Source organism: Sorex fumeus, unplaced genomic scaffold, assembly GCF_029834395.1.
Source record: "Sorex fumeus unplaced genomic scaffold, SorFum_2.1 ptg000008l, whole genome shotgun sequence".
NCBI lineage: Eukaryota > Metazoa > Chordata > Mammalia > Eulipotyphla > Soricidae > Sorex > Sorex fumeus.
Genome location: NW_026606065.1, coordinates 65,464,078 through 65,488,594, shown reverse-complemented (window position 1 = coordinate 65,488,594; position 24,517 = coordinate 65,464,078).

The following is a 24,517-nucleotide window of genomic DNA, read 5'->3' as shown; positions in this document are numbered from 1 at the left end:
TTTGCTATTTGGTGTGATGATATATTAAATTTGATGTTTTCATATAATATTGGTCAATGAGTAATGTTGATCTTGAATGTCTAATTTTTAAGCCTATATCTGGCTTTAGACTAGGATAATCACATAAACAGTGATGGGCATTTTTGCTACCTCTTTTTCCTGAAAGGTTTCATGAAGGAATGTTATTATTTAGATTTTGGATGTATATCCTTTTGTATGAGTTTTTCTCTCAAAGCTGGTTCATCATTTTTTATACACTAACTCACTGAGTTCTTTCAGGTGAATTTATTAAACTCTTGAGACCTTCCTTCTCTGGTATTTACTTGAATTTTAAGTCTCAACTTAATGGGTAAGCCAATGCAATGTAGGATGCATGCTTTGCAGTATTATAGAAATAAAAAGTGTAGAGGTAAATGTTTTATCTCATCTTAGATTTTAACAGTTTGCAAAAACAAAAGGGTATACATTTATAAAAAAACGGGTGTTATTTTAATATTTTTGATAATTTTGAATGTCTATTCACCAATTTCATTTGGAATTTCTCACTTATATTCATGGGTGATACTAATCTTGTTGGTGTTTTATTTCCAAGTTTAACAGAAATGTGTGTGTAATCAAAGTTCAGATGTGGGAAAGTTTTGTCTATTAAAAGGAGAATGTTAGCAGACATTATTGTAGTATTTCTGATTTGTTCAGTGATTCTGAAGAAGAATTTAGTGAAATAGTTTAAGCAAGTTACTTTTCAGGATATTTGCTTTTAGATATAAATGGTATCATTCCTAAGTAATTAATCTCTAAACACCTAGCAGTTAGATATGCAGTGACATTATTACAGTAGAGGTTAAGGTTTTGAAATACTTGAAAAAGAATGAACTAAAATAAAAAGTCTATTGAAATGAAAAAGCAGACTTTCAAGCTGGTTAATCTACTGGAAAATAGGAGCTTGTGGCAGGATGTTGTTTAAGGTGATAAGGCCATGTACGGTTGTTATCTGAAGCTTATATCCCACAGAGTCCAGGATATAGGAGCACTCTATTTCTTGATATTTATATATTCACAGGAAATCTCCCATGTTCGTCACAAAGCTGTCTCTGGGTTCCAAAACTGGTAAAAGACTGAGTAAGACCTATATCTCAAAGGAATTGATAGAGAAATTACAATCAGAAGTCACTGTCACTGTCCTCCCAATGTTCATAGATTTGCTCGAGCGGGCACCAGTAACATCTTACAACAAATTATGAGACTGGCTTTTACTGTTTTTGGCATATTGAATATGTTATGGGTAGCTTGCCAGGCTTTTCCCTGTGGGCAAGATGCTCTTGGTAGCTTGTCTGGCTCTCTGAAAGGGGCGGAGGAATCAAACCCGAGTCAGTCCCATGCAAGGCAGATGCCCTGCCCGCTGTGCTCTCTATTTCACCAACCCACAAGTAAAGTACCTAAAGTAAATTTTCCAAGTAAAGTGAGGTCAGGACATATGGTCAGGAAGAAAACTGATTAAGGTTAAATGAAGCTGAGGGGACCTTATGGTTCTCTTAGTATCTTAATAACTGTTTTCTAGGAGGATGGATAAACAGAGCAAAGCTGAACTATAATTGATAGAGAAATAGCAGTTATTTTTGGTAACATAGAAAGGGGGCTATTTGTTCTAGTCTGTTGTTTGTACTCTGTATGTGCACTTAGATGTGATTACAGAGAAATTTTGATTGTTTCTTTCCATCATGATCATAGTGTACTTTCATTTGATATTTGGAGTTTCTGAAATTATATTCAACAGAATACCATAACCTCACAGTTAATAGCTTGTCAACTATGAGCTGACAGCTGTCAGAGCTATTTATTTCTGTCTATACCTGGTATTTTGTGTTTACTCTTATTTTTGAAAGGAGAGGCATATTTTGTGAATTGGTAAAATACATTATATATATATATATATAAATGTTTTAAAACATGCTTAGAGATAATCTTCCCTGAGGTGCTCTGAATCTCTCCTGTATAAACTAAAGACTATGGTTTGTTGAATCTCTCCTAAAAAGTTATATGGTTTAGAACGAATTGATGGGCAATTTTTCTACTTTTTTATTTCTATAATATCTTAGAATTTATAAATACCGGTATTTTCACATTTGGTTATTTACGTGCATTGCTTTGGGAATTAAATATTATTGTCAACCATATATGTTTTTCTAGAAGGAGAACAACATGCTATTTAAAAAAAAAAACCTTTCATATATTGATGCTTTTACATTTAAGTATGATAATATGCTTATGTCTTTTTAAATTTATGTTTGTCACACTTTTTTTTAAGAAAACTTATTTCTATATGAAAACTCCTTAAGAGTTTTTTATTTTCACTTTGGCAGGTAAAGAGTAGAACTCAGATGATTGATTACTAATGGCTTTTGTTCTATAAAATATTAAGAAAATTATTTTTTAATGAAAAGAAAGATGTGCTATATATATTTTGTTTTATTTTAATATCTGATATTTTTTATAAAGTTTTTAATAGTTATATGCCAGTACTCTTACTAAACATACATGATTTACTGAATCCTTTATTGTTTACTTGTTATGAAATTTCTAATGTTTTACTCATACAGAATGTAATAACAAAACCCTTTAAAAGAAAATTTTATTCATGTTTAGAATTCTTTAGACTATATTGCTACAAATATAGCTGGAGCGATAGCACAGCGGTATTGCTAGAAATATAGGGCTGGAGCGATAGCACAGCAGGTAGGGCGTCTGCCTTACAAGCGGCCAACATGGCCGACCTGAGTTTGATTCCTGCGCCCCTCTCGGAGAGCCCGGCAAGCTACCGAGAGTATCTCGCCTGCACGGCAGAGCCTGGCAAGCTACCCGTGACGTATTAGATATGCCAAACACAGTAACAACAAGTCTCATGATGGAGACGTTACTGGGCCCGCTTGAGCAAAAAATCGATGAACAATGGGAGGACCATGACCATATTGCTAGAAACAAATATCTAGGTTGGGGCCAAAGAAATAGTACGGCAGGTAAGGAAGTGCCTTGCACACAGTCAACCCAGATTTGATTCCCAGCTCCACATAGTGACTCCTGGATGACTGGCCAAGAGTAAACTCCAATCACAGTCACGGGTGACCCCACCCACCCCCAAATGAAAATAAAAACCAAATGTTTGGCTCAAGAGTTGACACATTTTAAAGAGAGGTGATTATATAACAAATCTTCTTTGAATAATTTATAATTATTACAATAATCCCTCATTGCTATACATTAGTGCTCAAACTAGATTTATTAAGATACTTTTATATTTTTCTTCATCTACTTTACTTTTCTCCATAAAATTTACTTTTTCTGAAAATCAATGATTTTAATTTTTTCATCATTATAATGGAAACATCTGATATTGAGGATAGTTTTAATCACATCCTACAGTTCTGATATGGTTTGCATTTTACAAGCTATCATTTAATGTTGATTATTTCTTTGAATCAATATAAGTTTTAAGAGTGCTTTTAATTTATAAGCAAAAATTGCTTTGCTTTATGATTGCTTTGGGTTTTTATTATTAATTTATGATATTAGTTTATAATAATCTGAGCATCGGGTCTATATTTCTTATTTTGACTCTTAAGAATTGGTTGAATTTGGATTGAAATTTTAAATCTATTGATAGATTTTTGCCAATGCAACAATTAAAAAATTAAACTGTTCAACATATTAAAAGATAAAAAGCAAAACATTTTTAGGTGAATGGAGAGTTGGCAGTCTGGTGATTTTTAAATACAGCCAAAAGAAATTAAGTCAAGAATTTTAAAAAATATATACCAGGAACAACGTAATTGCAACTATTTGTTCAAATAACCAAATTCATAGGTTCCTCCCCCCCCCCCATTTTTTTTTAATCTTTAGCATATTACTTTAAACAATTTTACTATGTCTTCATGGTTAAAAGGTACACATTGTAATCTGCCCAAGTCAACATTTTAGGCAGAAATATGAAGAAGAGCTGTTCGAGCCATTACAGTACGCTTTTAGGAGAAAAGCAAATGCTTTCCCAGAAAGCTGCTTTTCATACCTTGATTCAGGTATTATTTTATAAAACTACATTTCACAGTTACTCCAAGTCCAGGAGAAGTTATTTAAAAAGATAAACATCATAATAACTAGCTTAAACTAATCTTGGTTTGATGTTGGTGGGCCCCACGGGTTACTTATGTGAGGTGGGGAGGAGAAAAACGGTCACTTTCTCCCCACCCGCCTCTGCCACCTGGGACCCAGGGTTACTGGGTTCTTGTCTGGCAGAAAGGAATTTCAGAAGTAGACAAGCAGTGAAATAAATAGATTTTATTGGGAGGATTTTTAGGGTGTGGAGGGAGAGAGAGTGAGAGAACAATGTACTCAAGAGAGAACACAGTCTTCTCCAAGGACGGAGAGAGAGTCCCTGCACACATCCTAGCATTAGACACGAAAGCATGAAAGTACACATCTCAAGAGGGGAGATGCAGTGGACACGTGCTCAGACATGTGGGCGCAAGCTCACATGGGCTCACGCAGCTTGTGCACACCCTTCTATTGTTCAAAGTGGCCTTTAAAGAGTTTCTCCAGCCTGCCCCCAAGTGAAGCTTCTTGCCAGGAAAAGTCGTTGCTAAGGCAATTACCAGGGAGGTTGGGAGTGGTGATGTTCCTTGGGCTAAATCACTAAAGTTAATCAGATTAATAGGGAGGTCAAAAAGAGGAACTTGTTGGGGAGGAGGCCTATATCCTCAGGGTCTGCATGGTTTTATCAGGTCTTTGTTTTCTGTATCCACAAGGTGGGTCAGTTCTAGAATTCTTCTTCCATGAAACTTTGTTAATCCAAGTTTCATTGTCAAGGGCCTTTACATTAGCGCTCTGAACAAAATCATGTCTGTGTAATCACCTGACAATTAGGGAATCCCGCAGCTCTCTCTCGCCATCTACATTCAGTGGTCTCAGGCCACTTCCCCACTTGAGACAGCTGATGCCATGGGTAGATGAAGTAGGAAATGAGCGCCAAACAATTGGTGATCAATTGTCATTTATTCCATTCTCCCCACGCGCCCCGTTCCAGTCTCACTAAGCCCCCATTCTCATCTTCTCCTGTCTCCCTTGCTAGTCTCTCTGGGCTCCAACTTGTCCCCTTGGTCTCTCTCTAGTCTCTCACCAACAACCAGCATTGGGGGTAGTAACCAGACACCTAGGTCAGGGCCTAGGTCTGGTAGCACAATCAACATATCAAAGCCCTTACTGATAGCCTGTGGCCAGGAGATCAGACTCAAGGATGAAAATACTGCCTAGGGTGTGTTAGTCCAACAATCTTTAAATTGACAACTTAATTACCATCTTAATTCTACTTCTTTTTTTTTTTTTGAAGTAAAATGGATTTTATTTGGAGGGTTTTTTGAAAGTGTGGATGGGGGGAGAGAGACAGAGACAGAGACAGAGAGAGAGAGAGAGAGAGAGAGAGAAAGAGAGAGAGAAAGAGAGAGAGAGAGAGAGAGAGAGAGAGAGAGAGAGAGAATACAGGCTTCTCCAAGGGCAGAGAGCACTTCTATTTCTTAATATTAGTTATTTTGTATGGACACAGTAAGAGATACAGTGAGCTTGTAGGATGGCTCTCCTGGGGACATCTCGCTATAGATCTCAGACTAGAGTGCTCAGGCCAGATTAATCTTTCCTGACACTAGCAGGGTTCTAACCTAGTTGTTACTTTTTGGATTATGATAGAATTTGTTCATGACCATGCTCTTAATCACTTCACTTAATCACTTAACTTCCCGTTAGTCGTCGATTTGCTCGAGCGGGCGCCAGTAACGTCTCCATTTGTCCCTGTCGCGTGCTAGTGTAGCCCAATGGCATCTCTTCGCTCCGGGAACATGGAGGGCCTCAAACCGATCATTCATGACCTTGACAAAGAAGTCTGACCATCTGGTAGGTGGGCGGCCACGCGGTCTCTTGACATCCCGTGGAATCCAATCAGTAACAGCTCTAGTCCAACGGTCGTCTTTAAATCTCATTACGTGACCAGCCCATCTGATTTTCAACACCTTGGCAAATGAGACAGCATCCCTGATCCTTGATCATCGACGGATGTCAGAACTCTGGATTCGTTCTCTCATTTGAGTGAAACGTGATATTCCAAGCATAGCTCTTTCTATTCTTCTTTGGGAGACCTCAATGGCGTTCTCATCTTGTTTGCGTAGGGCCCAGGTCTCTGAGGCATATGTTAATGCAGGAAGAACAGTGGAATCAAAGAGATGTGCCCGGAGCCGGAGGTTCTTCGTCCTCTTAGCTATTTCTTCGACGTTCTTGAAGGCGTTCCAAGCGGCTCTCTTCCTCCTGCGCAGCTCGGGTGCCAGGTCATTTGTCATGTTGACCTCTCGACCTAGGTAGACATAGCTGTTGCATTCGGAGATGGTCGTTCCATTGAGAGCGAATGGGGCGTCAGGAACAAGGCTGTTTCTCATAAACATTGTCTTCGTAAGATTCAGCTGTAGTCCTACCTTTCCACACTCACGGTCAAAGTCGGCCAGCATTTGTGCCGCTTGGCTGATGTTTGGTGTTATTAAAACAATATCATCAGCAAAGCGGAGGTGGTGTAGTTGCCGACCATCTATCTTCACTCCCATTCCTTCCCATTCCAGTCGTCGCATGATGTTCTCGAGGGTGGCACTGAAGAGTTTTGGTGAAATGGTATCACCCTGTCGCACCCCTCTCTTGACATCAACGATCACTTCTTTGTAGAATGGTGAGATCCTGGTAGTGAATCCGCAATAGAGCTCACGGAGGATCCTGATGTATTGGGCTTGAATGCCCTGATTGGCTAGGGCTTCAATGACCGCTTCCGTCTCAACAGAATCAAAGGCCTTCTTTAAATCAATGAACGTTAAGCAGAGCGGCATCTTGAACTCCCGAGAAACCTCAATGAGTTTGGTTATCGTGTGGATATGGTCGATGGTGCTGAATCCTTTGCGGAACCCTGCTTGCTCACATGGTTGTCCTTCATCTAGTGTTCTGCCAATCCTATTCAGGATGACTCGAGTGAACAACTTGTAGATGACAGACAATAGGCAGATCGGGCGATAGTTGCCAATGTCATGGATGTCTCCCTTCTTGAACAGTAGTACGGTCCTGCTGGTTTTCCATTGAGATGGAAACTTGCATTCAGACAGGTAGCGAGTGAAGAGCCGAGCCAGTGTATTGATGAGTACTGACGGCAGGTTCTTCAGGTGTTCAGGTCTGACCTTGTCTGGGCCGGGTGCTGTTTGCTTCTTTACTGACGAAATGGCGTGTCAGATTTCGGAAGGGAGAACGTTGGGAACGACATACCCATCCTGTGGAATTTGGTATGTCGGCAAGTGGACATGGCTATCGAAGAGATTTGAGTAGAAGTCATGGATAATCTTCTCCATTGCTGTTCTGGAGGATGTGATGGATCCATCAGGACGTCGGAGGGCAGTCATCTTGGTCTTATAGTTGGCGAAGGACAGGCGGGTGTTACGAATACTTTTCCCGGCTTCTGCCGCATCTACCAGTACTTCTGCTCTTCTCTCTTTGAGGTCTTCCTTGATCGCATCTCTGCACTGCTTTGCAAGCTCGGACGTTAGCTTGCGGTTGCCTGAGGCATGCGCCAAACCACGCTGGCGAATTAGCTCAAGAGTTTTCGAAGATAGGCGACTTTTTGTGGCTATCTCTCTCTTGGCGTTCCTCGCACATTCATGGAGGTGCTGAACCAGTCGATCGTATTCCTTGTCAATGTTGTCAACAATGGCATCTTCCCATGTTGCCGCAATAGTACCAAAGAGTTCCCAGTTGGTGGTCGTTCTGGGAGTTCTCTTTTTGAACTTTGCAGCCCTTTCTCCCCGCTCTGTGAAGTAGAATTTTGCACAAAGGAGACGGTGATCTGATCCCGTTCGAAATTTTGGGACAACAGCGACATCAGTCAGGCAAAACCGTCGATTGAATATGATGTGGTCTATTTCGTTGTGGAATCGTCCACCGGGAGACTCCCATGTCCATCGTTTAGATTCTGCCTTCTGGAACTGTGAGTTACCATGAATGGTCTTGGTCGACATGATGAACTCAGACAGTCTCTCACCCTGTTCGTTCCATTCTAGGCCATGGGTTCCGATGTGAAGTTCTTCAGCTGATCTTCTCGGTCCTATCTTGGCATTAAAATCACCCACAATGATCTTGTAGAAGGTGTGGTCTTCTTTATAGAACTTCTCTAGCTCCATGTAGAACTTCTCGATTTCTCTTTCATCATAATGAGATGTTGGTGCGTAGACAACGAAGATAGAAACTGCAGGCAGTGAGCCACATCTATTCAAATGTAAACGTTCGATTTGGGTTGTTAGGCATTCAAATGAATCAATGCTCTTGGCCAAGTTTGTGTTGACAAGGACACCGACGCCTCCAACACCTCTTTTATCGCATGTTCCGAGGAACAATTCTTCTCCAGTGTCGAAAACGGCATGGTGAGATTCGTGCCTTCTTGTCTCGGTCAGACCAATGATGTCGTACTTGATCATTCGTGCTTGTACCATCAGGTCCTCGATGGATGCATCTGATGCTAGCGTACGTGCATTGAAAGTACAGACGATCATTTTTGTCTTCCTTCGTTGTGGCAGCCTAGGTCTTAACTTAAATTTAAGTTATGGTTCTTTGACCTTGCCCATTTAGATACCAAGGTAGCTCAGAGCTTGCCTGGGTCCATCCAGTCCCTCGGCAGGACCCTGCTTTTGGGGTGCTAGGAAATAAGGGCGAGTGAGGCTTAAATTCGAGACAACAGATGCCAAAGAGTGAATCACCATCAAATCACAAATCATCCTGTTATTCGTCGATTGCCTCGAGCAGGCCCCAGTAACGACTCCTTCATCCTAGCCCTGAGATTATATTCAAGGCCCTTTAGGAGAATGAGACCCATCATTGTTACTGGTATTTGGCATATTGGGTAAGCCATGGGGAGTTTGCCAGACTCTGCCATGTGGACAGGCTACATTCAGTAGCCTGCCAGTTTGTCAAAGTAGGAATGAGATGTCATAATAAGCATTCGTGGCCGCGTGGTTCCGGGAGCTGGTTTTTATCGTCTCTGAGTCTTGGCCGCTGATGGGATTACACGGTGCCAGGGGGCCAGTTGGTGGGTGTGACCCCCGCCTACTGGAATTTGGAGGATCTGGGTGGAGGATGCTCAACTCCAATCCAAGAGTGAATATTATTCAGTTAATTAACTCCCAAGTTACAAAAGCATAGCATTAACTGTCTTCCTGTGTCTATTATTATTAACTATGCAAAGAACTTAAGGAGAAGAGAAAAACAATATTTACAAGTTACTTGAGTCTGATTAGGAGACAAAAGTGATTGACCTACCAGTTGGGGAAGCAGACCATAAGAAAATAGTTTACAGATAAACACAGAGGAATAGGAGCACCGTGATGGGAGTAACACAATAAAACTAAGTCCGCTGTGGCAAGGCAGAAAGGACAACCAAATGTTATCCTACAAGGTCCAATTAACAGGAAAGTAAAGAAAAATAAGTAATGGCAGGAATGAAGAGATAGTACCAAAGTAAGAATAATCCATATTGTGAGACGACAAAATCATTATAAAAAGCTTTCTTCAGAAAGCAAAGGTTGACATTAGTTTTCAATTTTATAATTATTAATTTTAACTACTATTTATGATGAAATCTCTTATTTTTGGTACTTATCAGTTTTTTAGTTAAAAATTTTATAATTTTGTGTATCTTTTAATTCAATTATGACATTTATTTCATATATTAAAGTTTAATGAAAAAACATGATTTTTGCCATAACATACACAATATAATTTAATCATCATAAAATTCTAATCCTAATAATAATTCAATTAGATATGTACAATTTGAATTCTCATTTTACAGGTCAGAATAGGAAGATTCAGCAAGTAAAGCAAGATGATGCTCAGGACCAGGTGGTTAGTTTGCCAAGAGCTATATTTTGAAAAATTTGCTGCCAGAGTCCTTCTTTTGAACTACATGTTTTAAAAATATGTTTTATTTTATTATTATTAAATTGTTCACAATAGTTGATTATATTAAATATCCAAATGCCAATCCCACCACCATTACGTGTTCTCACCAACACATTTCAGATGTTTTCATACTGAACCCCAAACCCTGCCCCCAAAGCAGAACCGAAGTAATTTATTCTGTATTGCTGGTTATGAATATTCCACTAAAAATATCCAAAAAAAAAGCTTTCTTAGAGAAAAGTTTATGATATTGTTGTATTTCACCCAGGAGCCATTAAGTCCTTCTACAAGAGATTAGTACATCTATATCTGTATAAATGTATTTCCCCCCAGAGTTTGGTTGCCTTCTACTTGAAACCCCATCAAATGTGTCACACTACTATTGGTATATCAGTGGCGTAAAGTATGAGTTGTCCAGGCATAGATTGTCTCATAGGTCAGGCCCGTTTTAGCATGTGGAGAGTGACTATGAGTGCGGTGGCAGTTGAGTTCTGGAGGTTTTGGGCTGCCGGGCCTCACCCGCCCCCATCCAGGTTGCCTGAAACAATGGAATGAAACAACCTGGCACGGGGTCTAGTGGCATTGTTTTGGCGTTTCGTTCTGTGATCTCTTCAAAGATTTATTATTGAGCCTCTGGATCATGGCTGTTAATGAGATTATACGGCACCAGCGATTGCTTGTAGGTTTGACTGCCAAGCTCCAGGAAGTAGGAGGAGGTCGAGGGAGGTCATCCATTCCCAGTTTACTGATACCTGATGCTTTTCATATAATGGTTCGTGCAACTGAGACATTTTATTTTTAAATACATCACTTTCTTAACTAGGTTTTCAAAAACTAAGATGATGACTCTAATTGTGATCTGTCTCTTGTGATGTTTCCAAGCCTCTGTTTTTAAGGCCTCTACTCCCATTGATGAGAATTATTCCCTAATTATTTTTTAGCTTTAAAAGACTTCACCTAGTGAGTCAGAAGAAAGGCAGACAGAATGATTTCACTCATTTGTGAGATAGTGCAAAAAATAGTATGAGACTAACAACCAATGCTAGGTAAAACAGGGGCCAGGAGGATTGGTCAGTGGTTGCAAACTTGCCACAAGTGTGTGGGGGGCAAAGGACAGTGAAGATAGAGAAGGGACCAGTATGACAGCAACAGAAATGATCACTCTGGACAATCAGTGAAAGTAGGTAAAAGGATATACATGATAATTGTTCAATATCTGTATTGCAAACTATAATCTACCCGAAAGGAGAGCATGAGAAGGAGGTAGAGAGAGACATCAGTGTCTGCCACTGAGGCAGGGGAGGGAGGTGCTGGAGGGAAACTGTGGACATTTGTGGCAGGAAATGTACATTGGTGAAGGGATGGATCTTTTATCATTATATAACTGAAATGCAATCATGAACAATCTGTAACCTGTCACTGTAATTCAATAATTTTAAAAAATATTTACTATTGTCATCTTAGTGGCTAGGATATATATGTATATATATCATATATATGATAAACATATATACATATATATATATCACATATGTACATACACATAAGGGCTAGGATATATATGTATATATCATATATATGACATATATGCATATCATAAGTATATATGTCATAAGTATGATATGCATATATGTCATATATATTCATATACACATGCAGAGGGAGATAAAAAACTTTAGTCTGACGTATAATTTCCAAAATTCATGTCCCTATTCCATGTGAAACATACTCATTCTATTACAATAGAATCCAAGGTTGATTTTCCAGAATCAACTATTAAGTTGAAGTTTAAAATATAAATTTAACTCATATAAATCTAGTATGGATTAAACTAAGGTTATATTCATTTTGAATAAAAATGTTCTTCATTTACAAACTGTAAAATTAAACATGCATTGTGTTTCTAAATGATATAACAATATAGAAATCACGATCACGATCACGACCACCCTGTTGTTCGTCGATTGCCTCGAGCAGGTGCCAGTAACGTCTTCTTCGTCCTAGCCCTGAAATTTTTTTTTTTTTTAAGTGCCATATTCAAGGCTTTTTCAGGGTTAGGAGAATGAGACCCATCATTGTTACTGGTATTTGGCATATTGGGTATACCACGGGGAGTTTGCCAGACTCTGCCGTGTGGGCATGTTACATTTGGTAGCCTGCTAGTTTGACCAAATTAGGAATGAGATGATAAGATGTCGCGCGGCCACGAATGCGGCCACGCGCTTCCGGGAGCTGAGTGTGATGATCTCTGGATCCTGGCCGTTGTTGGAGTTACACGGCAGTTGGTGGGTGTAACTGCCAGTAACTCTGGCAGGTCCAGTCCCAAACTGTGCAGGCTTGGAGATCTCAGCCCCGGGTCCCACACACCTGGGTTCCTCTGTCAGTTCTTTTATGCGTGAGGCTCATCCAAGTGTGTGGAGAGTGCTCCCAGCATGGCCTTGGCTGGGCCTCGATGGTCTTCAGCTGTTGGGCCCTGGTGGAGACAGTCAGGCATAGGGTAGGAGACTCTGTCTTGTTCTCTCCCAGGAGCTGAGTGTGATGATCTCTGGATCCTGGCCGTTGTTGGAGTTACACGGCAGTTGTAATATAGAAATAGTCCTACTAAAAGGGGAAAACTAAAAAAATGAAAAGGGTAAGTATCCAAAATTAATTGACAATTATCTCATTACCTCATTGTTTTCCAAAAAGCTACATCTGCTATTATTATATGGGGAGCTAGGATTTTAATGTAAGTATTTTGGAGCGACTTAAATATTCAGCTTGTAACAATAGTTGTTAGAACGACTGCTGCTATTTAAATAGTCTAGCTTCATTCACTTATTCCCAAGAAGATCATTGGTGCAATAGAAATAAAAAGAATATGATGGATTTGATATACAAGAGGGAAAACATACGATTCATAAATATTAAATAGGTGTTTTAGAAATAGCACAGTTGAATATTGTACTGAGATTCATAGCCTCAAATTTTTCTGCTCAAAGTAGCTTCAGTAAAAATTGAGAAGAGCTTCCTTTTGGGATTCATACTCTGAGGGAATTTTGTTCCACAGCTGTCTGGATATTGTTTCTTTTTCACAGTTTTCTTGAATTAGATAAAGCTACTGTCTTCTGTCATCAGTTTTTTTTTTTTTTTCCCCATACTGGAAACAGAGCTACAAGAAAGACCATTTAAATGCATTGGCTTTTGAATCTTCAATTCTAAGAGAAGTGGCTCAATGCCTTTGAGTAATCTTGGACAAATTAGTTAGCCTCCCTAAGCTTCAGTGTTCCCTCTTTGCAATTAAGAAATCATTAAATTTTTGTGAAACCTTGATGAATTACTGTACATAAAATGCCTCATACAGTCCCAGCAATATAATAAATTTCCATAAATATTTTTTGTTCTTATAATCCAAATTGAGCACTTTAAAGCCTCATATTGTTTTTTCCATTATTTTCTGGCTGAATTTCAGAGTCTAATATTCATATGATGTATTTGTAATTTATATAGAGTACTACCATTATGATCGGGCGCGTTCAGGGTGGTATGGCCATAGCCTGGCAAGTATTTGATATGCCAAACAAAGTAACAACAAAGTCTCCAATGGAGACGTTACTGGGCCCGCTCGAGCAAATCGACGATCAATGGGAGGGTCTTTACCTTTACCTTTTTACCATTATGAAAATTGAATCAAATTAAATTCTGAGAATACTTACTGAGACAGGAAAACCTCTCAGCAATATGTGGAGATTAGAAGCTAGAAGAGATATATGGAAATTTTGGAGACATATTACTTGAGAAGTTTCTTTGATTTATCAAATTATACAACTGAAAAATTGATAGCACAGCAGGTAGGGCATTTGCCTTGCATGTGTCCCATCCGGGTTCAATTCCTCAGTCCCTCTTGGAGAGCCTGGCAAGCTACAAGAGTATCCTGCCTGCATGGCAGAACCTGGCAAGCTCCCCGTGGTGTGTTCCGTATGCCAAAAACAGTAACAACAATTCTCACAGTGGAGACGTTACTGGTGCCTGCTCAAGCAAATTCGATGAACAACGGAAGGACAGTGCTACAGTGCAGTGCTACTCATGATATAATTAAAAATATAATCAATGGATAATAAATGAATCCATCCATAAATTACCATGAAGAAACAGAATATTACTAAGAAAAATCACCTAAATACTTCAACCAGTTTAATGTCCTTATATCACTCAACTAGTTACATTTCTGAGACTTTGTTTTGATGCATCATCTGTCACATTTTAAACAAATGGTATAATTGATTTATTGAAATATATTAGTGTGTAATTAAATAAAAATAAATTAATTTAAAGAAATAAATAATTTTTGTACCCTTCCAAAGAAATAAAATACTAATGTGTTGTTTGGCCAAAAGAATTAACTATTAATCACATAGGAACATGAGGAATACATGGATTTATTTATTAATTTATATAGCATTTTCACTTACCTGTAGTATATAGAACTGAAGATATGTAACGTAGTGAAGGAGTGATGCCTAGGTTACTCTTGATTCCAAACTATTGGGAAGAGGAGGACAGAGAAGGAAAGAAGTTGAGATGGGGAGGAAGATAAGAAAGAGAGGTAATTTGAATGGGTTAAGGGTCTTTGGCTATACCAGTGATGTGAGAGAGTGATATATATATACATATATATATATATATATTTATACACACACATATATACATATGCAAAACACAGAATCAATAATACTAAAAATTTGAGATCTAAATTAAGACTAAGAAACATTGAAAGGTGCCTGTCAGGTGGCCAGCTGGTGTGCTTTGGGAGAGAGTGTTGGGATGAGCAGAAGGGAGCATTGGAATACTGGTGGAGGGAAGTTGACACTGGTGGTGGGATTGGTGTTAGAACATTGTATGGCTAAGAGTCAACTCTTAGCATCTTTGTAGCTTACCACTCTAAATACAAAGTTCAAAGAAATAATAAAATGTATACTTCAACAACACATTTTTAAAATAAAGTAAACGATGACACATAACTGGTAAATATTTTTTGTGAGGCCCTCCCAAACAGTGCTCAGGAGGCCCATAGACACTACCCCCCAAGCTCTGTCCCCTACAATTTTCTGCCTGTGGACCCCATGGTTCAGTGAAAGGGCAGAGAACATGGTGTCGTAGTGTTGGGATATTGATATCCAGTCTCCCCGTCACACTCAGCAGTGATGCAATTATCATGGCCTCCATGAGAACCGAACCCAGGTGGGGTGCATGCTAAACACGTGCCTTAATCACTGTACTATCTCCTGACCCCCTGACTCTGCTGATTTAAAAGAGAAGGCATGTTTTTAATATAAATATCATGTTGCTAAACTTGATCATTAAAGCTGTCAAAATAATCAGATACCGCTGTAGAACTTTTTTTTAAAGAAATGACTACAAATACTTAAAACAATGTTATAGCTGATAAGGCCTCTCTGAAGTCAGATTGAAAGGAAAGAAGAAAGTTTAAATGTGCTCTTTTACAAAGAGAGAATTTTTTAAAACAGTGGCAAGATGAAGAGTGAAGAGATGTCATTTTAAGAAGGATGCCTAAAAAGATTTGTGTTTGTCTGACTTTAAAATTAGTTGCTAAGTTATCTTTTAGAAAAATTTTATCACTTATCACTTAACTTCCCGTTAGTCGTCGATTTGCTCGAGCGGGCGCCAGTAACGTCTCCATTTGTCCCTGTCGCGTGCTAGTGTAGCCCAATGGCATCTGTTCGCTCCGGGAACATGAAGGGCCTCAAACCGATCACTCATGATCTTCAGGAAGAAGTCTGACCATCTGGTAGGTGGGCGGCCACGCGGTCTCTTGACATCCCGTGGAATCCAATCAGTAACAGCTCTAGTCCAACGGTCGTCTTTAAATCTCATTACGTGACCAGCCCATCTGATTTTCGACACCTTGGCAAATGAGACAGCCTCCCTGATCCTTGATCGTCGACGGATGTCAGAACTCCGGATTCTTTCTCTCAATTGAGTGAAACGTGATATTCCAAGCATAGCTCTTTCTATTCTTCTTTGGGAGACCTGAATAGCGTTCTTATCTTGTTTGCGTAGGGCCCAGGTCTCTGAGGCATATGTTAATGCAGGAAGAACAGTGGAATCAAAGAGATGTGCCCGGAGCCGGAGGTTCTTAGTCCTCTTAGCTATTTCTTCGACGTTCTTGAAGGCGTTCCAAGCGGCTCTCTTCCTCCTGCGCAGCTCGGGTGCCAGGTCATTTGTCATGTTGACCTCTCGACCTAGGTAGACATAGCTGTTGCATTCGGAGATGGTCGTTCCATTGAGAGCGAATGGGGCGTCAGGAACAAGGCTGTTTCTCATAAACATTGTCTTCGTAAGATTCAGCTGTAGTCCTACCTTTCCACACTCACGGTCAAAGTCGGCCAGCATTTGTGCCGCTTGGCTGATGTTTGGTGTTATTAAAACAATATCATCAGCAAAGCGGAGGTGGTGTAATTGCCGATCATCTATCTTCACTCCCATTCCTTCCCATTCCAGTCGTCGCATGATGTTCTCGAGGGTGGCACTGAAGAGTTTCGGTGAAATGGTATCACCCTGCCGCACCCCTCTCTTGACATCAACGATCACTTCTTCGTAGAATGGTGAGATCCTGGTAGTGAATCCGCAATAGAGCTCACGGAGGATCCTGATGTATTGGGCTTGAATGCCCTGATTGGCTAGGGCTTCAATGACCGCTTCCGTCTCAACAGAATCAAAGGCCTTCTTTAAATCAATGAACGTTAAGCAGAGCGGCATCTTGAACTCCCGAGAAACCTCAATGAGCTTGGTTATTGTGTGGATATGGTCGATGGTGCTGAATCCTTTGCGGAACCCTGCTTGCTCGCATGGTTGTCCTTCATCTAGTGTTCTGCCAATCCTATTCAGGATGACTCGAGTGAACAACTTGTAGATGACAGACAATAGGCAGATCGGGCGATAGTTGCCAATGTCATGGATGTCTCCCTTCTTGAACAGTAGTACGGTCCTGCTGGTTTTCCATTGGGACAGAACCTTGCATTCAGACAGGTAGCGAGTGAAGAGCCGAGCCAGTGTATTGATGAGTACTGACGGCAGGTTCTTCAGGTGTTCAGGTCTGACCTTGTCTGGGCCGGTTGCTGTTTGTTTCTTTACCAACGAAATGGCGTGTCGGATTTCGGAGGGGAGAACGTTGGGAACAACATACCCATCCTGTGGAATTTGGTATGTTGGCAAGTGGACATGGCTATCGAAGAGATTTGAGTAGAAGTCATGGATAATCTTCTCCATTGCCATTCTGGAGGATGTGATGGATCCATCAGGACGTCGGAGGGCAGTCATCTTGGTCTTATAGTTGGCGAAGGACAGGCGGGCGTTACGAATACTTTTCCCAGCTTCTGCCGCATCTACCAGTACTTCTGCTCTTCTCTCTTTGAGGTCTTCCTTGATCGCATCTCTGCACTGCTTTGCAAGCTCAGACGTTGTTAATTAGCAAGTAGAGTTTACAGGTCATAATATCATAAACTGGACTTATTATCAGACAACAGAGATGGTAAAGAGAGATTATTCTTGAAAATTTTGATAATTGTTAGCAGGAAACAAGGAACTTTATTTTCTTTTATTTAGTACATTATTATTAAATTATTTCACAGAAAGTATTTAAAACTGGATGATAGTTTTAAACGAAAATTGTGAAGTGTTAGGGGGAATTCTAATAAAAAGATCTCCAACAATTTTTGAAAAATTTCACAAATCACATGAAAGAAATTTAGGTGTGTCGAGGGGGCATCTTACCCAGTGATGTTCAGGGATTACTCCTGGCTCTGTTAGGGCACAGATCGTGATCTCCCTTTAACGACAAAGAAACTCCAGAGACTGCAAATAGCAAGCAAGGTTTATTGTAAGACTGGCTAGCCAGGGTCAAGCCGCCTACACAGACACGCAGGTCAGTTAGGTGAGGCAAGACCCCGAACCTCTTCAAAGGGGATCTTATATAGGCCTTCACTGGCCGTTACAGCAAAGCCCGCGCATTTCATAGCCAATAGATTTGTAACAACATATGCTTTCCTAACCAATCCAATTAAGGGTACATCACTTCTTAGCCTATAGTTTAAAGATCAGCATTTTGCATCGGTGCTTAGGAACAGACAGGTTTTTAAGGCAGTCCTGGGTCTTGCAGCATGGGTCTTATGAGAGACATCCGGTTATCTGGTCTGACCCCCACCCTTCGAGTACCTGTATCTGAATTCCTTGGTCAGGGGCAGAAAAACCAGTTATTTTGCAGTGCAGGTTCCTATAAAGCGAATCTGAAAAAGCTTATCTAGACCTGTTCCTTGAAAAACAAGTTATTTTGCAATGCGGGTTCCTATTAAGCTAAGCTAAATTAATTCTGGTGGTGGTCCATTTTGGGCCTGTCCCTTACAGCTCTGCACTCAAGAATTACTCCTGGTGCTCAGAGACCATACAGTAATGCGGGGGACTGAATCTCAATTGGCTGCATGCAAGGCAAATGTCCTGTCAACTGGCCCTGATGAGAGGAATTTAAAAGCATTAAAAATAAATATGAGTAATATTTAAATTTTAGAAAAGATATTACTTGATGCCAATTGTCATCAATAGAGTAAATGAAATTTTAAAGTAAAGTAAAAGTAAAGGCCCTCCCGTTGTTCATCGATTTGCTCGAGCGGGCCCAGTAACGTCTCCATTGGAGATTTTGTTGTTACTGTGTTTGGCATATCCAATACATCACGGGGGGCTTGCCAGGCTCTGCCGTGCGGGTGAGATACTCTCGGTAGCTTGCTGGGCTCTCCGAGAGAGACAGAGGAATTGAACTTGGGTTGGCCATGTTGGCTGCGTGCAAGGCAAATGCCCTACCACTGTGCTATCGAATAAATTATTATAGTAGATTATGAGTTGAGGATTTATAATTATTCTTAAGCAAATTATTATCATAAAGGAGTGCTATTGCATTTTATTAAGCATATAATGAATGATAAAGTTGAGAAATAAATAAATTGCAAAGTAATCTAAACTACGCAAATTTGAAATAGTTCTTGTATTTGCTAGAAAATATTTAAAAGTGTTTCTTTTTTAAACTGTTAGGGCGCGGATCGTGATCTCCCTTTAATGACAAAGAGACTCCAGAGACTGCAAACAGCAAGCAAGGTTTATTGTAAGACTGGCTAGCCAGGGTCAAGCCGCCTACACAGACACGCAGGTCAGTTAGGTGAGGCAAGACCCTGAACCTCTTCAAAGGGGATCTTATATAGGCCTTCACTGGCCGTTACAGCAAAGCCCGCGCAATTCATAGCCAATAGATTTGTAACAACATATGCTTTCCTAACCAATCCAATTAAGGGTACATCACTCCTTAGCCTATAGATTCAAAGATCAGCATTTACGTACATAGGCATTGTGACTAGTGGGCATCAGGTAACTGGGACATTTGGTTATCACCTGGCTTCCTTTGATTCTCAGCCCTGCATTCCGGAGGTGGATAAGGGAAGAGTTCCTAAGGGAGGTAACAGATAAGGAGGGCCCAACAAATGGTTCCCGACTTTACGACTTTACGTTCCAACAGGGAAGAGTTTCATTCTAAAGCTCTGCTAGGGAGGGGGCAGGAAAAGGAGAGTTACTAATTTATAGAGTTTTAACTCTGGAATCTCCCTCAGGGTCCCTAGGGACCTAACAAAACAACAAAGAGCTCTGTTATAGGCAGCTAGGGGAATTCTTGAAAGTGTTCCAGGAATAAATTAACAGGATGTTGTAGCAGTTGTGCTGGTCATTAAGAGGAGAAAAGAAATAGGGAGGCGAGGAGAAGAGAGAGAAAAGGGAGGGTCAAAGGGAAGTGAAGATCAACAAAACCTGAAATAATTCATCTGTAAATCAATGATAGTGTCCAGATTAATTTCTCAAAATGTGGTCTATGAAGTGTTTTTCAGCTTCATATTTAAAAGATTCCTATGCTTTGATGCTCTATTGCTGCCAAATTAAAATTATAAGCACATTTTGAACTAGGAACCTCACTTTTTATTGAACTCAGCCATACATAATATGGCTAACTAAAAAATAACTTTATACTGACACACTTGATTATTATTGCAATGGAACTAAAGGAACCTGAGCACTGTGCACCAACTTGGGTGTAGTCAACAGATATATCCACTATAATTCCACTTAAATAAGTTTGAAAATCAGGAAAAATTAAACTACTTTTGATGAAGGGTGCAGGGGCAGATTTTAGAAAAGGTATGTTTTAAGGAGATAATTTATTATATAAATCAGTATAATACCTATACCTAAGAAACAAAATTAATTTGATGTATTTAGGAGTTTTCTAATAACAGTGGGGCTTAATAATAAAGTGTATGGTTAAATAGATTCTTACTAGTTTCCCATACATATTTATATTCTGCTCTTTATGATTGACTTGTTTGAAAATATTTTATAAGTTTACTGTGAATCTTAAGGACGCTCCTTTATAAGCAATTTCTTTCTTTGATCTTGCTGCTTTCAGTATTCAATCTGCATCTATGGTTTTCATCATTCTGATAAGGATGTATCTTGTGATATTTTTATTTGGATTTATTTTAGCTGGTACCCTTTGGACCTCCTGGATTTGGGTGCAGGCAATCTTAAATTCTGGATGCTTTTCAGCAGTCATAGTTTTGATGGTTGCTTCTTCATCAGGGTTTTCTTTCTCCCCCTCTGGTATTCCAGTGGTTCTTATATTGTTTTTCTTGGCATCATCATCTCAATTTTCTTTTGTCATCTGTGGGATAACACTGTTTTGTCCTTCCTGCATAGCCTCAGGTAATTTAGGTTTATTGGGTTGCTCCCATCACAATGCTCCCATTCCTCTGTGTTTATTTGGATCTTCTTTCTTTGGGCTCTGTTGACTTGTAAATATTGTTTTTCTCTTCTCCCAAGTCCTTTGCATAGTCTATTCAGAGCAATCTCCTTTTTGTACGAAAACAAGAAGACATGCTTTTGTAATGTGACTCTCAGTGATATTTTCCTCCTGGGCATCTGTTCTCTCACCTAACTCTCAGCTGCTTTTACTTCCTAGTGCCCCCAAAAGCAGGGTCCCGACAAGGGACTGGATGGAACCAGGGCAAGCATTAAGCTATGTGCTATGCTGGCATAGAGATGGGCCTGGCCAAAGAAGCCATAATGCTTAACTATAAGTTAAGAGCTTGGTCATGGACAAATGCTGTCATGATCCAAAAAGTAATAAGTAGATCCGGACCCTGCTAGGGTTAAGACTGATTAATCTGGCCTGAGCGCTGTAGCAAGATGTTCTGTGGCAAGATGTTCCCAAGAGAGCTGCCCTAAAAGCCTCACCGGTATCTCTTAATGTGTGCATACAAAAATAACTAGCATTAAGATGTTGACAGTTCTTGGACTGAGGAAAGGAGAAAAACACCTTAAGGGGTATTTTGCCCTTGGTCATTCAGGAAGAATACCTTTTAGGAGGGCCCCTAGGAATGGCTTTCTTATGTTGATTTTGCTATCTGACTGGGTGCAGTGTCAGCCAGACTGCAGGGGAGTTGGAGAGGCAAGAGAGCTGGAGAGAGGACAGAGCAGGGAGGCAAGATGGACTGTGGAGAGACTAGACATGGGGACAGAGAGAGAACAATGTAGAAGAAGGATACAAGACCAAACATGTGGAGAGAGAGAGAGAGAGAGAGAGAGAGAGAGAGAGAGAGAGAGAGAGAGAGAGAGAGAGAGAGCCAGAGAGCGCTCAGGCTGCGAGATAGAGCAGAGAGATGAGCGGGAGAGACAGAAAGAGACAGGAATGAGAGGCAGTGTGAGACCAGAATGGGAGGCTCAGAGAGACTGGGGCAGGCACGTGGCGAGAATGAAATAAATGGAAACTGATCAATCAACTAGCTTGGCCCTCGTTTCGGCCATGATCTGACCCATGGCCCAAGGCACCCTGGCTGGGTGAGTGGCTCGAGGCACCCCGAACTTGGGCAGCTAGGGGAAGAGCTGTTGGGGCCTCCCCCTGGCCAGCCTTAAAGAATTTTTACAGTCATCAATTGGTTTATTTTGAGGATCTTTTCGGTTTTCTGCTGTACTCTGGAAATTCTGTACACCTCATCTTGGAGCTCACTGATTATGTTCCCAGCAGCTGTTACTCTGTTGCTGAGGCCTTCCAGTGAGTTTTTCATTTCACCTACCAGGTCTGTCATTTCTGCTTGTATTTTCATTTGCATTTTTCTCATTTCTGCTCTCATATCCTTCTGAATTTTATTGGTGGTGCATTCCATTGTTTCTTTGAGCACTTTATGCATCCTTAGCAATTCCATTCTAAGTTCTTACCAGAGAGCTTATATAGCTCGTTATTATTCTATGTATCATCTGGAGTAGCTTCTTCACTCCTAAACCTGGCGGTTTCTGTATTGCTTTATCATTATGACCTTGAATTTAGAGCTGTTGCCTATGTGTTTTTGTGTGATGAAGAGCCTAAGTTAGGGTATCTTTGTATGTGTATGATGTGTAGCAGACTATTGAAGAAATGCATGGCCATGAGTGAAGCGGAGTTAGGGAGGTACCTGATAGAGGCATAGCGTTTTCCTAAGAACACAATGCCTGCCCATAAGTACTAGCATTGTTCCGTCACACTTCTCATGGGCTCTTGGCAGTTGGTTCCAGATTAGGGAGCAAAAAGATTTAAAACGAAATAAAAAGCCATGGCATCTAGAATTTAAAAAATATCAGTGTATTTGAGTATGATTTCTAAATATCATGTTTTAGTGAAAAGGAACTGAATAAAATGAGGGTAGAAGAAAGACAATATAAAGATTTAAGACTACTCATTTAAGTCTTACACAAAATTACAAATGATTCTCTAGATCTGAATTTTTCAGTTCGTATATTTTAAGTGATAGATTAGGAAATAGTAATAAATGTGCTTTGAAATGAAACAATTTAAAGTAAGCTTTTAGTTTATTTAGTTTTTTTGAGGGAGAGAAATTTTAGTAAAATGTCGGCAAAAGACAAGAAGCCATAAAAAGTCAGTATGAAACACATTTGCCAAATGTTTTGAGCTTGTGGTTGCCAGCATTATTTATTCCTGTATCAGTAGGCTAGCAAGCTTTCTTCTGCTCTGAATGTTTAAATTTTCTGAGATGTTCAGCTAATGAAATGTTTGAAGACATTCTAGCAGAATGAATATAGAACAGAAGTAAAACACCATGGGCTATTGCTAGCTATGGGACCGTAATTAGATCCTCTCTATCACTCAGAATCAGGAAAAGTGGTGTTATTTTCTGCAAACCAATTCATGATAACCAGGCATATAATGACAGTACATGCAAGCCTAGACACCCAATGTGTCAACAACTTCAGGAGAGGAAGTCAAACACTTTACAGCTGCTTTCAGTATATTACACCACAATGGGCATTGTTTATTGTGCTGCTAGAATAGGTGTGAGAAGTTTTGAGCTATATAAATAAGCACTAAGACTAAGATCCAAGCTACTGCTTATCATTCTAGCTGCAGGGTCTTTATGATTAACCTTCTCAATCATCCTGACTTCCTACAACTACCTGTAATAAGGGGGAAGAAAAGCCACATTATTAGTTTCCAAGTTATACTTTTTGTGATAGCACTATTAGGGATAACTGACACAAAGGGCAAATATCTTGGAGATGATCAGATTTTAAACGGTCTTCTATAAATTGAATTCACGAGTGGAATTTTATTAATGGGAATATTTTAGCTCTAAGTCCTCCAGGGAGATGCAGAAACAAATTAAAAGCAACATATTGTAAATACTCCTCCTGGAATACCACAATAGCAAATTGTGCTACTCTGGTGTCAGGTAAATTGTTGTTTTCCTCTCAAGCTGTCACACGGTTTTCAAAATATCCCTTGAAAGTTATATTTGCATGCATCTGACAGTGGATTTTATAATATATTAACACCTTAAGCAAAATTCTCTATCTGCCAACTTAGTAATTTATCTTTTATAAACATTTTTAGATCATATATTCTAATGCAGATTGCCATTCACTGCAGCATTATATCCAGAGGCATATTCTTTTCTGGAATATGTCAAGCATTTTAGCAATCTGATTTGAACCTTAGCATACTATATCAACATATGATAGTATTACTTGATTTTGGAGGGTATCTAAGACACTCTCCTTCTCAATGTCTCCCCGCAATAAAGTTTTCTATAACCCTTATCTTAAGTTTATACAATTGCACTGAAAACACATTATTGGAAGGTCACACTTAGAGACCAATCTTCTTTGGTGCACAAGAGATTGTAATTTAATTATTATTGGAACATGTTACCACTTAGTAACAGTTTTCAAAATTTGAATGGAGTTTTTGAAATATATATTTATTTAAAATCCCAGAATTGCTCAGGGGGCAAATTGTGCTAAGATGAAACTTTGGACCTTACTATTTACTAAAACTGTATTACCTGCCCTGAACATCTTTTTGACTTTTGAAAGGACTTTTATGATGTTAAGCATAAACAATATTTCATTGGAGAGACTGAAGTCC